The following is a 17,339-nucleotide window of genomic DNA, read 5'->3' on the forward strand; positions in this document are numbered from 1 at the left end:
AACTACACAATGTTTTAGCCTGAATAACTGTACTCGGGAGTTTGTTCCACTCATCTACAACTCTATTACCAAACCAGTGCTTTCCTATATCCTTCCTGAATCTGAATTTTTCCAACTTGAAACCATTGCTGCGAGTCCTGTCTTGGCTGGAAATTTTCAGCATGCTATTTACATCCCCTTTATTTATTCCTATTTTCCATTTATACACCTCTATCATATCCCCCCTAATTCTACGCCTTTCGAGAGAGTGCAGATTCAGGGCCCTCAGTCTATCCTCATAGGGAAGATTTCTGATACATGGGATCATCTTTGTCATCCTGTGATACCTCATCACGCACCATGACTCATTGTTGCCTCCCTGTCAGGTATTCTCTGATCCATTGCAGTGCCCTTCCTGTTATATGCGCCTGATCCTCTAGCTTCTGCACTAATCTCTTGTGAGGAACTGTGTCAAAGGCCTTCCTGCAGTCCAAGAAAATGCAATCAACCCACCCCTCTCTCTCGTGTCTTACTTCTGTTACTTTATCATAAAACTCCAGAAGGTTTGTGACACAGGATTCGCCTTCCATGAATCCGTGCTGGTTGGCGTATATACTCTTGTTCCGTTCCAGGTGCTCCACCACTCTCCTCCTGATAATCTTCTCCACGACTTTGCATACCATACATGTCAGAGACACAGGTCTGTAGTTTAGCGCCTCATTTCTGTTCCTTTCTTAAATATGGGGACTACATTTGCTGTCTTCCATTTCTCAGGTAGTTGCCCAGTTTCAAGGGATGTGTTGAAGATTGTGGTTAGGGGCACACACAGCATCTCTGCTCCTTCTTTAAGGACCCACGGGGAGATGTTGTCTGGTCCCATCACCTTTGAGGTATCAATGTCACTTAGCAGCTTCTGCACCTCCTCCTCGGTTGTTCGTATGTCATCCAACACTTGTTGGTATATTCCCTCTTGATGTTCCCTTCTGTGCTGTCTTCCCAGAGCCCTTCCTGTCTCTACTGTAAAAACTTCCTCAAATCTCCTGTTTAGCTCCTCACATACCTCCTGATCATTTCTTGTGAGTTCTCCACCTTCTGTCCTCAGTCTGATCACCTGGTCTTTGACTGTTGTCTTCCTCCTGATGTGGCTATACAACAGTTTCAGGTCAGTCTTGACTTTCGATGCTATGTTATTTTCATACTGTCGCTGGGCCTCCCTCCTTACCTGTGCATACTCGTTTCTGGCTCTGCGACTAATCTCCCTATTTTCGTGTGTTCTCTGCCTTCTGTACTTTTTCCATTCTCTATTGCACTTTGGTTTTGCCTCCTTACACCTACACTGTCGGGTAAACCAGGGGCTCGTTCTGGTCTTCCCATTGTTTCTGTTGCCCTTGGGAATAAACCTTTCCACTGCCTCCTTGCATTTTGTTGTTACATATTCCATCATTTCATTTACTGGCTTTCCTGCCAGTTCTGTCCCACGGAACCTCCTGCAGGAAGTTCCTCAACCCTATGTAGTCCCCTCTTTTATAGTCGGGCTTTTCCCATTCAACTCCTGTTACTCTCTCCAATTGCAACTCTACGATGTATTCAAAGCACAGAACCACATGGTCGCTAGCTCCTAGGGGACTCTCATACGTGATGTCCTCAATGTCTGAACTGCCCAGGGTGAACACAAGGTCCAATCTTGCTGGTTCGTCCTCCCCTCTCACTCTGGTAGTGTCCTTAACATGTTGGTGCATGAGGTTTTCCAGCACCACGTCCAACATCTTGGCTCTCCATGTTTCGGGACCCCCATGTGGTTCCAGGTTTTCCCAGTCAATCTCCCTGTGGTTGAAGGGGTGTGTCCTACGGTAGCAACTGAACTTTTGTATTTTTCGTTCGATTTCTTTCATTTTTTTTTTTGTACGTAAAGAAGCACCTTTCAATAGTAATGTGACCAAGTTTCAATAAAATAGCTCAAAAAACAACAGAGAAAAAAATTATTTACTAATAATCATACATATTGAACAGTATTTTCATAATGGGACTTGGAGAAGCTGTTTTGGCATTATCTATGCATAAAACAATGCTAAACTGTATTTATCATGATTGCCAAAGCTGTAATTGATCCTTTCTTCATTCTTAAAAAAAATAAAGTTTGTATGGTTTTGACATTCAGCCAAATATCTGACTTTTGCCCTCACAAAAATCAAAAACAAATTATGATATCTCAAAAAGGCAACTGTGTGTTTGTAAAACAATCTTTCCTTCATGTTCTCTGTGAATTTCATTGCATTCCTGCTATTATTAACCCCTTCAGGGTCCAAGGCCAAAATCTGAAGTGGTGCTCCAGTGTAAAAGAAATTTTGAAAAAAAAAAAAATTATTTTGTCTTACAGAATTAAAGAGCATATTTTTGTGAAGGTAATAAGACAAAAAAAAATTCTGATCAGTACTTACCGAGATACAGTGCCAAGAAGTTTGTCGAAAATGATGTGGTGGCGGCAACATCGACGAATTCCACATACGCGCATTACATTATTTTGCGGTTTTTGTTGTTTTTTCTTTTCTTTTCCAATTTTTTTCTATTCCTACTAACATTTGGGGCCTGAGAGACCAATACTGTATATAATGTATATATATAAACTCACTGTATTGAACACAATAACCGCACTAAAGTTATTATCATATTATTGTTTACCACTGTTGTTTATTACAATAAACATGCACAAATATTGTATAATACTAATGTTCTATCATATATTTACATATTTACAATCACTGGACATGGTTTTAGAACTGCTGGAGCTTGTGGAACTCCTTGAAACAAGGCACCATGCACAGAGGCACCTTACATTCCTCACACATAAATCGAGTGTCTTTGCGTCTTTGTTGCCGTCTTTTTGTTTGTGCACAGACGATGCATCTCTTCTGAGCAAATTTCTTCTGAGTTGAAGGAAGCTGTATTATGAAATGATCACCTTCCCTCCTCAAACGCTTGGGTATATCCTGAGGAATTCGAGGACCGTGTTGTATAGCAGGTGTTGTTACCTGGTACTTCATTATGAGTTGTCTGACAACAGACAAACAAAATTCACCATACGGTGGTCTGTTGCCAGTCTTTATTTGGTACATATTATATGCATTGAGCATTGAAATGTCCATGAGATGGAAGAAAAGTTTCATGTACCACTTGTAACTCTTACGAACACAGTCAACAAAACCAATCTGCATGTCACATTTGTCAACCAAGAGCATGTTTTGTGTATAATCAATCACTGTCACTGGTTTTCGAATACGTTCATTAGTCACTCGATCAACTTTGCCACTGTCTTGCATTTCATTACGGTGAATGGTTGTCAACAATGTGACATCTCGTTTGTCATGCCACCGTAATGCCATGATGTCATTGGCCGTAAACACCTGCACGTCATCACCACGAGCACCTGCGTTGAGCCTGGGCATATGTTTACAATTAGAACGCACTGTGCCACACACATCTACGTCATCACCACGAGCACCTGCGTTGAGCCTGGGCATATGTTTACGATTAGAACGCACTGTGACACACACATCTGTCTTGTTCACTCGCATGAAATCACTGAGTAATGGGCTTGTGTACCAGTTATCGGTATATAATGTATGCCCCTTACCAAGATAAGGTGCCATCATGTTTCTCACTACGTCACCTGAGATACCCAATAACATCTTGGTATCTTTCAATGTTTTACTACCCGTGTATACAACAATATCCAACACCAGGCCACTGTCACAATCACAGAGTACAAACAGTTTTATACCAAAGCGTTTCCTCTTGCTCGGTATATACTGCTTGAATGACAGTCTACCTTTGAACAAAATCAAAGACTCGTCAATTACAAGATTCTTGAATGGATAAAAGTATATGCTGAACTTTTGTTTGAGATACATGAAAACATTTCTAATCTTGTATAACCTGTCACTTCTGTCAGGCCTGGTTTTGTCAGAGAAGTGCAACATACATAAGAGTAAGATAAACCTGTTCACTGGTATGATTTCACTGAAGACCGGGGTAGAAATTAGCCGATCTGTGGACCAGTATGCTTTTATATTATGCTTATAGACGTGAGGCATAAGCATTATTGTTGGAAAAAGCAAATACATTTCTGCAACAGTCGTCTCTTTCCACCTGTGTAGTCTTGACTGTGGTGATAAGATCGTATTTGCCAGGGTGTACTCAAAATACTTATTACTTTCCCTGACAATAATTTCCATCAATGGCTGGTCAAAGAATAATTCAAAGAATTCCAGTTCATTGGCCGTGGTTCCAAGGGGACAAGTAGGTAGAATTCCACTTTGAGAATCATCAAAGTGGTGAGGCTTGGGAACAAAATTGGGATTTTGCTGCCAATCCCACATACGGTTTGTTGGTGGATACTGGACATCATAGGCTGGTTGTGCGGGTGGTTGTGGTTGTGGTGGGCTGGTGGCTGGCGCTCCGCTTTGTCCTTGAACTGACGAGTCAGCAGCGTGGGTCCCAGCGTGGCCTGGTGAGTCACGCATGGCGGTGCCACTACCATCACCACTAACACCATCCACTGATGCCTGTGGTCTATCCATGCCACGTGTAGCCACATCATCCTCACTATCACTACCTAAAACTGGTGTTGGGCCACGGGATGTACTCCGGGATGTACTCCGTCCCCTGGGCACAGCATAGGGTACACTACCCGAGCGCATGCGGCGGCGAACATACCGATGCTTCACTGGTGAATATGATTCCTCACTATCACTACTCGATTGATCGTCGAGCGCAATAAAATCACAGTCCACGTCACTATCATCATCATTACTGAAGTCAGAGGCCTGGCCACGCGAAAATATTAGTTTTCTCTTGCGATGAGGAACAACCGACCGTGAGTCGGTTGAGGATCGTCAGGGTTTTCTGCACTATTATCAATATCCTGGTCATTCTTTTCGGTCACTAACTGATCAAAGCCATAGAATTCGTCTTCATTTCCACTTCCAACGGTGTCAGAACTATCAGATAGGAAGAGGAGAGTCCCAATTTTCCGGGGAGTGAGAGCTGACTTGCGACGAGGCATGGTGAACAAGGGTAACCGAGCCGGCGTTCCCACAATGCTATGCGGGCTCCTAGATTTTTTGTTTATGGCGCACACCCACCACTCAGACCCGTTCTCTCACATGTAGGCCTATGAGCATTTTCGCGCTAAATTTGATGGCGCTAGAATTTTGGCATAGATCTACGGTTTGGACACTCAACGTAAAGCCGTTGATCTACGGGATGGACCCTGAAAGGGTTAACGAAAACACTGTCTTATATATGTGAATAACTTACTTCCGAGATAATCCGCAAAACAGCCGGACCACCAATTTTTTTTTTTCTGAGAAATTAGCATTTTTCTTAGCATTACGAGTGTATATCATAGTTACCCATGTTCGTTTTCTTTAATATAAGGACCCTGGAGGTGAAAGAAGGAGAATGGAAACCCATCCCTGACTATGGTAATCTTATATTCCCGTGGGAACGATCTAGGAATATGCCATATATTATTCATTCTGGAGTATTTACCATATTTCTTTGTTATTTATATTGTTTATTATGTCATATTAGATCAATTGTGATAGCTAAATAAGCCGTAGAAGATAAAATAGCGTTATATTGAAGCATATTCCTCGGCCACCCCGAGACTGGAATTTTCCATGACGTCAGCAAAATGGTGCCAGAAGGTTCCTGGTTGGCTGGAAGTCTACGGATAAGTCCCACCCACTGTATTATGATGCCAAATCGTCAATTATTATCTTAGAAAGAATAATACAATAAATACACGAAAAAAAACGGAAAAAAATTAAAATTGACGACAGGTGAGCACATCTGCCGCGGGTGGTGACATCACCCTAGGTGTTTTAAATGACCATAATTCCTTGTAGGAATGTCGTAGAACAATGATTCTTGTACCATTGTGTTGCCAGAGCGTTAAGCTATTTTTCTATATGATTAACTCAATTTGTGAATTTTTCGACAAAATTTTTCGTTCGCGACGAGAAATCTCCTATTTACCCCTGAAATTCACCATAACCAGCAACTTTGCTCTGCTGGAGTGAGCTCTTCTTGCCACCTCAGCAAGTGTGTCCACCATTGCTCTGTTGCTCTCTTCATATTCCTCTCTTGGCCTCCTGCAGTTCTGTGGTGGATTATACATCACTGCAATGACCACCTTGTGTTCCCCAGACTGAAGTGTACCTACTTTGTAGTCTCTTTCTCCCGTCTCGTCTATGTCTCCCATTTTCTCGAATTTCCATCTGTTTTTTACGAGCAGAGCAACCCCTCCTCCCCCTCTGCCCCTTCTATCTTTCCTCATGATCTGGTATCCTGGTGGGAAGATTGCATCTGTTATTGTCTCCATGAGTTTTGTTTCTGTAACTGCTTTGATGTCTGGGGACTTCTCATTGATTCTTTCTTGCCATTCCTCATGTTTATTCATTAATCCATCCACATTTGTGTACCAAACCTTCAACTTCTGTTCTAATACTGTAACTGTGGTGCGGGGGCTGGGAACAGAGGGATCGGTGTATGATGGTTGGTTTGGATTGTTCAGTTGCCTTGGGGGTGTCGTGGCTGGAGTCCTTCTGCAGGTGTTTCTGGTGGGTGTGCTTGTCCTTCCACTTGTTCCTGGGTTATTCTGCTCTCCTTTTTCATTTCATCCCATTTCTCCTTTCGTTTTTGCACTCTCTCTTTCAGTATCATCCTTTCCTCCTGTGTTCTGTCTCGATCGAGGTACACACTCATGAACTCCTGTTTGCCTCTCAGCCGTGCTTTCTCCTGCAGGATCATGGTTCGGGTTGTTTCTGCCTTGAAAATTACTTTGAGAGGCCGATTCCTTTTCTCTGTGAACCACCCGATTCTCCGAAAATTTGCCACCTGGGTCATGTCCCCCTCGCCTATCACCTTCATGATACCTTCAATCGCTTTTTTCGCCTCCTGCTTTCTTTCATCATAAGTTTCCCCTTTAGCTTCGTCTAGCCCATAGACAAAAACTGATCTCTCCCTTTCCACCTCCCACTGTGACTCCCATTACATCCTCTGAGGTGTTTTAGTTCCTTCCCATGGAGTGTTCCTTCCTTCAGTCCCTTCCCTAGCTGTGGCCCCTATGTTCATTGGTTTGTCCTTCCTGCTCACCTGTTCCTGGCCCCCACAGGTGTCTGGTAAGGTCCCTTCACATGTCCTAGTTCCTTCAATGTCTTCCAACCTCTCATTTTATTCTAGTGTGCTACCTGTCTTTGTTTTGGGCCCATGTGGGTTTAACAGGACCTCTGCATACAGTTTAGCATCCATGCTCCCTTCAGACCCATTGTCTGTGTCTGATGTAGCCATTGCTGATGCTACTTCTGTAATATCTTTGTCTCTATGCTGTTTCAGATGTCTCAGCTCCTCTTCTAATCTCTGCATCTTGTTTTCTGCTGCTGTGGCATGTGTGTGTGTGTGTATGTGTGTGTGTGTGTGTGTATGTGTGTATGTGTGTGTATGTGTGTGTATGTGTGTGTATGTGTGTGTGTATGTGTGTGTATGTGTGTGTGTGCAGTGTGTGTGCAGTGTATGCGCAATGTGTATGCGTGTGTGTGTGCGCGATGTGTGTGTGTGTGTGTGTGCAATGTGCGTGTGTGTGATGTGCGTGTGTGCAATGCGTGCGTGTGTGTGGTGTGTGTGCAATGTATGTGTGTGCAATGTATGTGTGTGTGTGTGTGTGTGTGTGTGTGTGTGTGTGTGTGTGTGTGTGTGTGTGTGTGTGTGTGTGTGTGTGTGTGTGTGTGTGTGTGCGGTGTGTGTGTGCGGTGTGTGTGCACAGTGTGTGTGCTTGTGTCTGCGGTCTTCTTTGCCCTTCCCCAATCTTCATGACTTTGCATTTGGCAGGGTTAAATTCAAGGAGCCAGTTGCTGGACCAGGCTTGTAGCCTGTCCAGGTCTCTTTGTAGTCCTGCCTGATCCTCATCCGATTTGATTCTTCTCATTAACTTCACATCATCTGCAAACAAGGACACTTCTGAGTCTATCCCTTCTGTTATGTCGTTCACATATACCAAGAACAGCACAGGTCCTAGGACTGACCCCTGTGGAACCCTGCTTGTCACAGGCGCCCACTCTGACACCTCGTCGCGTACCATGACTCGTTGTTGCCTCCCTGTCAGGTATTCTCTGATCCATTGCAGTGCCTTTCCTGTTATGTGTGCTTGATCCTCTAGCTTTTGCAGTAACTTCTTGTGAGGAACTGTGTCGAAGGCCTTCTTGCAGTCCAAAAATATGCAGTTGATCCACCCCTCTCTCTCTTGTCTTACTTCTGTCACCTTGTCATAAAACTCTAGTAGGTTTGTGACACAGGATTTTCCTTCTCTGAAACCATGCTGGTTGTCAATTATACACTTGTTTCTTTCCAGGTGCTCCACCACTCTCCTCCTGATGATCTTCTCCATGACCTTGCATACTATACACGTTAGTGATACAGGTCTGTAGTTTAGTGCCTCATGTCTGTCTCCCTTTTTAAAAATTGGGACTACATTTGCCATTTTCCATACCTCAGGGAGTTGCCCAGTTTCAAATGATGTGTTGAAGATCTTTGTTAATGGTACACACAATATCTCTGCTCCCTCTTTAAGGACCCACGGAGAGATGTTGTCTGGTCCCACCGCCTTTGAGGTGTCAAGTTCGCATAGCAGCTTCTTCACCTCCTCCTTGGTTATATGTACCTCATCCAGCACTTGCTGGTGTGCCCCCCTGCTCTGATTTCCTGGAGTCCTACTGGTTTCCACTGTAAATACCTCTTTAAATCTTGTGTTGAGCTCCTGACATACCTCTTGGTCGTTTCTTGTGAATTCCCCATCACCCTTCCTCAGTCTGATTACCTGGTCCTTGACTGTTGTTTTCCTCCTGATGTGGCTGTACAACAGCTTTGCGTCAGTCTTTACTTTTGATGCTATGTCATTTTCATATTGTCTCTGAGCCTCCTTTCTTATCTGTGCATATTCGTTTCTGGTTCTTCGGCTAATTTCTTTATTTTCCTGAGTTCTCTGTCTTCTGTACCTTTTCCATTCTCTAGTACACCTAGTTTTTGCCTCCCTACACCTTTGGGTGAACCAAGGACTCGTTCTGTTCTTCCCATTATTTCTGTTTGCCTTGGGAACAAACCTCTCCTCTGCCTCCTTGCATTTTGTTGCCACATATTCCATCATTTCTTGTACTGGTTTTCCTGTCAGTTCCCTCTCCCACTGAATGTCTTGAAGGAAGTTCCTCATGTGTGTGTGTGTGTGTGTGTGTGTGTGTGTGTGTGTGTGTGTGTGTGTGTGTGTGTGTATGAGTGTGTGTGTGTGTATATGAGTGTGTGTGTGTGCGGTGTGTGTGTGCGGTGTGTGTGTGTGGTGTGTGTGTGCGGTGTGTGTGTGCAGTGTGTGTGTGTGTGTGTGTGTGTGTGTGTGTGTGTGCACAGTGTTTGTGTGTGTGTGTGCACAGTGTTTGTGTGTGTGCGGTGTGTGTGTGTGTGTGTGTGCGGTGTGTGTGTGCATGCGGTGTGTGTGTGTGCGGTGTGTGTGTGCATGCGGTGTGTGTGTGCGTGCGGTGTGTGTGTGCGTGCGGTGTGTGTGTGCGTGCGGTGTGTGTGCGTGTGCGTGTGTGTGTGTGTGTGTGTGTGTGTGTGTGTGTGTGTGTGTGTGTGTGTGTGTGTGTGTGTGTGTGTGTGTGTGTGTGTGTGTGTGTGTGTGTGTGTGTGGGTGTGGGTGGGTGGTGGGGGAGGGTGTTTGGGAGGGAGGGATGTGTGTCTGGGGGTGGGGATGGGGGAGGGTGTTTGGGGGTGTGTGGGGTGCGTATTGTGTGTGTATACCTGGAGAGGGTTTTGGAAGTCAACACCTCCATGGCCCAGTCTGAGACCAGGCCTTGTGATGGATCAGGGCCTGATTAACCAGGCTGTTACTGCTAGCCACACACAAACTGATGTACAAGCTACAGCCCAACAGGTCAAGTACTGACTTTAGGTGCCTGTCCAGAGCCTTGTTGAAGACAGCCAGGATTCTATTGGTAATCCCTCTTACATACAATGGGAGGAAGTTGAACAGTCTTGGGCCCCTTACACTTATTGTGTTCTCTCTTAGTATACTCATGGCACCCCTACTTTTCATTGGAGAAATGTTGCATCTCTTGCCGAGTCTTTTGCTTTCTTAGGGAGTGATTTTCGTGTGCAAGTTTGGTACTAGTCCCTCTAAGATTTTCCAAGTGTATATCATCATGTATCTTTCTCACCTGCATTCCAGGGAATATAAATCAAGGGACTTCAACCTTTCCCAGCAATTTAAGTGCTTTATCATACTTATGTGTGCTGTTAACGTTCTCTGTACATTCTCCAGGTCAGCAATTTCACCTGCCTTAAAGGGGGCAGTTAGTGTACAGCAATATTCCAGCCTAGAGAGAAGTTATTTGAAGAGATCATCATGGGTTTGGCGTCCCTAGTTTTGAAGGTTGTACAAGGTGCATGTGGTGTGTGTGAGAGGTGTGTGCATACTTAACACATTCACAGAGATATTCAGGAAGACCAATTAGCTGCACTTTGAGTCCTGGAGGTGAAAAGTACACTGCTTGCTCTTTTAACCCCATGAGGTTCCAGACCTCCAATCTGAAGTCTTCATAGGGTCCAAGAATTAAAAATAAAAAAATAAAAAAAAATTTTTTTTCTTAAGAAATGACAGAATGTTTTTCTGAAGATAATAAAACAAAAAGTACGAAACTTGATGAAAAATTGACGAAATTATGCCTTCACAAATTTTGCTGTGTCAGTGAAATTTACACATTAGCCATTTGTGCCCACTTTAAGTCTAATTTTAGGCCAATTACATTGTTCCAGTAGACCAAATTCTTAGTTATTTCACTAATATGTCTTAAATTTTGTCAAATGACACAAGAAATTGCTCAATCTACTATTTCAATTACCCAATAAAGTAATAAGAAATTGGTAATTTGGCCAATTTCACACAAAGTTCAAAATATGCCAATTTCAATACACAAATAACCCGCACATAGAAGAGAGGAGCTTACGACAGCGTTTCGGTCCAACTTGGACCAATGTACGTATTTGTGTATCATTCCAGTCAGAGTATTGTGCCTTTTTTTGTTATACCAATTTCAAAATAGGGTCCAGAATAAACAATGCAGGCATTCTTGGCACTAACATTTCCTCTGTTCATTAGTTATGTTCCCAAGCCTCTCTAATATAACACTTATTTTCCATTTTTAATTTTTATTCACATAAAAAATCTTTATTTGCATAAATAATTTTTATTTACAAAAAAAAAAATAGATTTACTGTTATGCATTACTGTAATAACTGTGAATAATGTCAGCGCATTTGTGAATACATATTAGACTGATTAGTTGGACGTGTACTGAACAAGTGATGCGATTTTTTTAGAGAGAGATTTTCTTTGGATTTTTAACCCCGGAGGGTTAGCCACCCAGGATAACCCAAGAAAGTCAGTGAATCATCAAGGTACTGTTTGTCTTATTTCTACTGGGGCTCAATCTTGTCCCCCAGGATGCGGCCCACCCCACAGGACAACAGGTGTAAAGAAACACATCGAATGTTTCCACCCCACTGGGAATTGAACACAGGCCCTCATCATGTGAAGAGAGAGCTTTTGCCACCAGACCATGGGGCCCCTCTGGAATACTGGCAAAAACTAATATTTCCCCTACTTTGAGCTCAATTTCAGGCTACTTCCAGTCTCAAAACCAATCAAAATCATCTCTATTTCAGCAAAATATCTTTCATTTCAAATTACACTGCAAATTCACTATTTAAAACCAAAAACCCAGTAACAGGTTTTTCCCATTATGCACTACATGGCACAGGACTTTTTTTTATGTATAGTGCACACTCACCACAGACCCATGCTTTCATATCCAGGCTAAAATTTATTCCTCACAGCTTATCTGAGTGAGCTGAGCTCATGATGTAGCTCAACGGCATTGACCCAGAGTTCAAGACTGAAGAACTACAGCACTGACCCTCAAGGGGTCATGGCTGGGCAGGGATATAACAGTTCAAGAAGCCATCTGAACAGTAATATCAACACACTTCTAGCAAGACAGTGATTAAATAACTGACACCAAAAATGTTTCCTCTCTTTCCAGTCACCCTACATAGGTGGGAGATGGACATTAAAAAAAATACTCAACAATAAAACTAGGATACTTTGAACATAGTTTTGTTCCTGTAGTTGCCATTAGGCAATTTTTCACATTATGCACTTTATAAAATTTAAAGTACAGTACTAGAGAGTTTTGAACTCATCCCCAAGGGTTTTCAAAGAGAATATGTTCATTACAACACACAAGACTAAACAAACATATCATAAAGCATTTCTAAATATGCACAAATGTAAGTTTAAGTACAATTACATGTTACACATAACAGTTACATACCATCTTTTGGCAAGCTTCTGATGATACGAACAGCTGCCTGAAACTTAGCCTCTGTGGTCATCTTGAACTTTTTGCTGTTTCTTGGATAATTTTCAGTTTTTAAACTGTCTTCTATTACATTTTTAAGTTCTTCCATTGAGGCAGCACTACAGTAATAGTCTTATACAATATTTTCAACCTTATCATGTGCCAGGTTTGAATGCTGCCAGACTTGCCACCTGAGAACCACAGCTGCAACACCAAGAACTTTATCAAGATTTGAGTGTAAATTCATGTCACATTAGTTCACATATCAATAACCTGTGTGGTTGTTAATATATATTATTTATAATGTACCGTATTTAAAGACAATATACACAATTTTTTTAATATTTAGCATTTATATAATATCAGAAAATAAATTCAATGATGAAACAATTTGGTTGAGGTTTTAAGTTAATATATATATATATATATATATATATATATATATATATATATATATATATATATATATATATATATATATATATATATATATATATATATATATATATAATATATATATATATATATATATATATATATATATATATATATATATATATATATATATATATATATAGTAGGTAGTAGGTTGGTAGACAGCAACCGCCCAGGGAGGTACTACCGTCCTGCCAAGTGAGTGTAAAACGAAAGCCTGTAATTGTTTTACATGATGGTAGGATTGCTGGTGTCCTTTTTTCTGTCTCATGAACATGCAAGATTTCAGGTACGTCTTGCTACTTCTACTTACACTTAGGTCACACTACACATACATGTACAAGCACATATATACACACCCCTCTGGGTTTTCTTCTATTTTCTTTCTAGTTCTTATTCTTGTTTATTTCCTCTTATCTCCATGGGGAAGTGGAACAGAATTCTTCCTCCGTAAGCCATGCGTGTTGTAAGAGGCAACTAAAATGCCGGGAGCAAGGGGCTAGTAACCTCTTCTCCTGTATATATTACTAAATGTAAAAGGAGAAACTTTCGTTTTTCCTTTTGGGCCACCCCGCCTCGGTGGGATACGGCCGGTGTGTTGAAAGAATCCAGCTTTACATGAATAATAAAAATACAGAAATAGAAGCACTACATCAAAATAAATGAAATACAATATAAAGGTTTTCCATGCTGAAGATTAGTCCATGGACAGTCCTAAATAGTATAACAAGGATGGAATCCAGGTAAACAACACTCAGGAAATGATATTTAATAAAAAATTAATCATTACTATGCAAGTACAGTGGAACCTCTACTTATGAGTTTAATCTATTCCGTGACCTTGCTCGCATCTGGATTTGCTCATTTGCAGAGTCAATTTTCATCATTTAAATAAAGTGAAATGGAGTTAATCCGTTCCCATGGAATTCCAGCCATGAAAAAATACTTCAATAATTTCCCTAATATCAGCTCTATGGCTTATTTATCTATCACAATTCATCTGACATAATAAACAATATTAATAACGAAGAAACATGATATGTACACTAGACTAAATGAAATAATATGTATGTGAGTAGTGTTAGTGGAGGCAGCACAACGGCCCCTGTTATTGCTGTTGGAGTGTATAGGGCCACCACGGTGGCCATTTCTGCATATCTTCCCATGCTTTTATTATAACAGAAAACAGTGTGTTTGTAAGGTAAACTCCATTAGACCACTACATACAGGTCTCCCTCAACATTTGCGAGGGTTAGGGGATCAAGAGCCCCGCAAATGTTGAAAAATCGCGAATGTTTGGTGCCCAAATATATTGTAGGGAAATATAATACAATACTTCTTCCTTAACTTGTTGAACCATGAACAATCATAAAATACATGAAAACGTCATAAATTGTACTAAATACATACATGTTATGGTTTAATAACAGGTATGTTATTAAATACCACTGTCTCCGCCACTGCCTCCACTTCCTCGACCACTGCGAGTCCCTACTACCCTCCCTCCGACCCCCAAGTGGCAGCCAGCCCTCCTACCAGTGTGGTGAGTGTTTTGTTTGTTCATTATTTACTATTAAACTACAGTATAAATAATGTAAACCCATTCATGACTGCATATTGGAATGACTATTCGGACAGGTATTGGACGGTGACATCATGTGTTGACTCTTGAACACAGCAAAGAATCAAACATTTCTGCTACTGCTAATAATAACAATAGTAGTAATAATACTAATAATAATAATAATAATAAATTATAATAATAATAAATAGTAGGTTGGTAGACAGCAACCACCCAGGGAAGTACTACCGTCCTGCCAGATGACTGTGAAACAAAAACCTGTAACTGTTTTGCATGATGGTAGGATTGCTGGTTTCTTTTTCTGTCTCATAAACACGCTAAGATAACAGGGATATCTTGCTACTCCTACTTACACTTTGGTCACACTTCACAGACACGCACATGCATATATATATATACATACATCTAGGTTTTTCTCCTTTTTCTAAATAGCTCTTGCTCTTTTTTATTTCTTCTATTGTCCATGGGGAAGTGGAAAAGAATCTTTCCTCCGTAAGCCATGCGTGTCGTATGAGGCGACTAAAATGCCGGGAGCAATGGGCTAGTAACCCCTTCTCCTGTATACAATTACTAAAAAAGAGAAGAAGAAAAACTTTATAAAACTGGGTTGCTTAAATGTGCGTGGATGTAGTGCGGATGACAAGAAACAGATGATTGCTGATGTTATGAATGAAAAGAAGTTGGATGTCCTGGCCCTAAGCGAAACAAAGCTGAAGGGGGTAGGAGAGTTTCAGTGGGGGGAAATAAATGGGATTAAATCTGGAGTATCTGAGAGAGTTAGAGCAAAGGAAGGGGTAGCAGTAATGTTAAATGATCAGTTATGGAAGGAGAAAAGAGAATATGAATGTGTAAATTCAAGAATTATGTGGATTAAAGTAAAGGTTGGATGCGAGAAGTGGGTCATAATAAGCGTGTATGCACCTGGAGAAGAGAGGAATGCAGAGGAGAGAGAGAGATTTTGGGAGATGTTAAGTGAATGTATAGGAGCCTTTGAACCAAGTGAGAGAGTAATTGTGGTAGGGGACTTGAATGCTAAAGTAGGAGAAACTTTTAGAGAGGGTGTGGTAGGTAAGTTTGGGGTGCCAGGTGTAAATGATAATGGGAGCCCTTTGATTGAACTTTGTATAGAAAGGGGTTTAGTTATAGGTAATACATATTTTAAGAAAAAGAGGATAAATAAGTATACACGATATGATGTAGGGCGAAATGACAGTAGTTTGTTGGATTATGTATTGGTAGATAAAAGACTGTTGAGTAGACTTCAGGATGTACATGTTTATAGAGGGGCCACAGATATATCAGATCACTTTCTAGTTGTAGCTACACTGAGAGTAAAAGGTAGATGGGATACAAGGAGAATAGAAGCATCAGGGAAGAGAGAGGTGAAGGTTTATAAACTAAAAGAGGAGGCAGTTAGGGTAAGATATAAACAGCTATTGGAGGATAGATGGGCTAATGAGAGCATAGGCAATGGGGTCGAAGAGGTATGGGGTAGGTTTAAAAATGTAGTGTTAGAGTGTTCAGCAGAAGTTTGTGGTTACAGGAAAGTGGGTGCAGGAGGGAAGAGGAGCGATTGGTGGAATGATGATGTAAAGAGAGTAGTAAGGGAGAAAAAGTTAGCATATGAGAAGTTTTTACAAAGTAGAAGTGATGCAAGGAGGGAAGAGTATATGGAGAAAAAGAGAGAGGTTAAGAGAGTGGTGAAGCAATGTAAAAAGAGAGCAAATGAGAGAGTGGGTGAGATGTTATCAACAAATTTTGTTGAAAATAAGAAAAAGTTTTGGAGTGAGATTAACAAGTTAAGAAAGCCTAGAGAACAAATTGATTTGTCAGTTAAAAATAGGAGAGGAGAGTTATTAAATGGAGAGTTAGAGGTATTGGGAAGATGGAAGGAATATTTTGAGGAATTGTTAAATGTTGATGAAGATAGGGAAGCTGTGATTTCGTGTATAGGGCAAGGAGGAATAACATCTTGTAGGAGTGAGGAAGAGCCAGTTGTGAGTGTGGGGGAAGTTCGTGAGGCAGTAGGTAAAATGAAAGGGGGTAAGGCAGCCGGGATTGATGGGATAAAGATAGAAATGTTAAAAGCAGGTGGGGATATAGTTTTGGAGTGGTTGGTGCAATTATTTAATAAATGTATGGAAGAGGGTAAGGTACCTAGGGATTGGCAGAGAGCATGCATAGTTCCTTTGTATAAAGGCAAAGGGGATAAAAGAGAGTGCAAAAATTATAGGGGGATAAGTCTGTTGAGTGTACCTGGTAAAGTGTATGGTAGAGTTATAATTGAAAGAATTAAGAGTAAGACGGAGAATAGGATAGCAGATGAACAAGGAGGCTTTAGGAAAGGTAGGGGGTGTGTGGACCAGGTGTTTACAGTGAAACATATAAGTGAACAGTATTTAGATAAGGCTAAAGAGGTCTTTGTGGCATTTATGGATTTGGAAAAGGCGTATGACAGGGTGGATAGGGGGGCAATGTGGCAGATGTTGCAAGTGTATGGTGTAGGAGGTAGGTTACTGAAAGCAGTGAAGAGTTTTTACGAGGATAGTGAGGCTCAAGTTAGAGTATGTAGGAAAGAGGGAAATTTTTTCCCAGTAAAAGTAGGCCTTAGACAAGGATGTGTGATGTCACCGTGGTTGTTTAATATATTTATAGATGGGGTTGTAAGAGAAGTAAATGCGAGGGTCTTGGCAAGAGGCGTGGAGTTAAAAGATAAAGAATCACACACAAAGTGGGAGTTGTCACAGCTGCTCTTTGCTGATGACACTGTGCTCTTGGGAGATTCTGAAGAGAAGTTGCAGAGATTGGTGGATGAATTTGGTAGGGTGTGCAAAAGAAGAAAATTAAAGGTGAATACAGGAAAGAGTAAGGTTATGAGG

The 17,339-nt window shown here is 41.3% G+C and overlaps 1 non-coding gene across 1 annotated transcript in view; it reads right to left on the bottom strand.

Moving 5' to 3' along the window:
* Nucleotides 1-17,339, bottom strand: part of LOC128687364 (uncharacterized) — a 66,338-nt gene that overhangs the window by 20,890 nt on the left and 28,109 nt on the right. The window contains exon 2 of the transcript XR_011392242.1: nt 12,417-12,647. This is a non-coding gene — a transcript (uncharacterized protein). The remainder of the gene's footprint in view (nt 1-12,416; nt 12,648-17,339) is intronic.

Source organism: Cherax quadricarinatus, chromosome 2 (genome assembly GCF_038502225.1).
Source record: "Cherax quadricarinatus isolate ZL_2023a chromosome 2, ASM3850222v1, whole genome shotgun sequence".
Classification (NCBI taxonomy): domain Eukaryota; kingdom Metazoa; phylum Arthropoda; class Malacostraca; order Decapoda; family Parastacidae; genus Cherax; species Cherax quadricarinatus.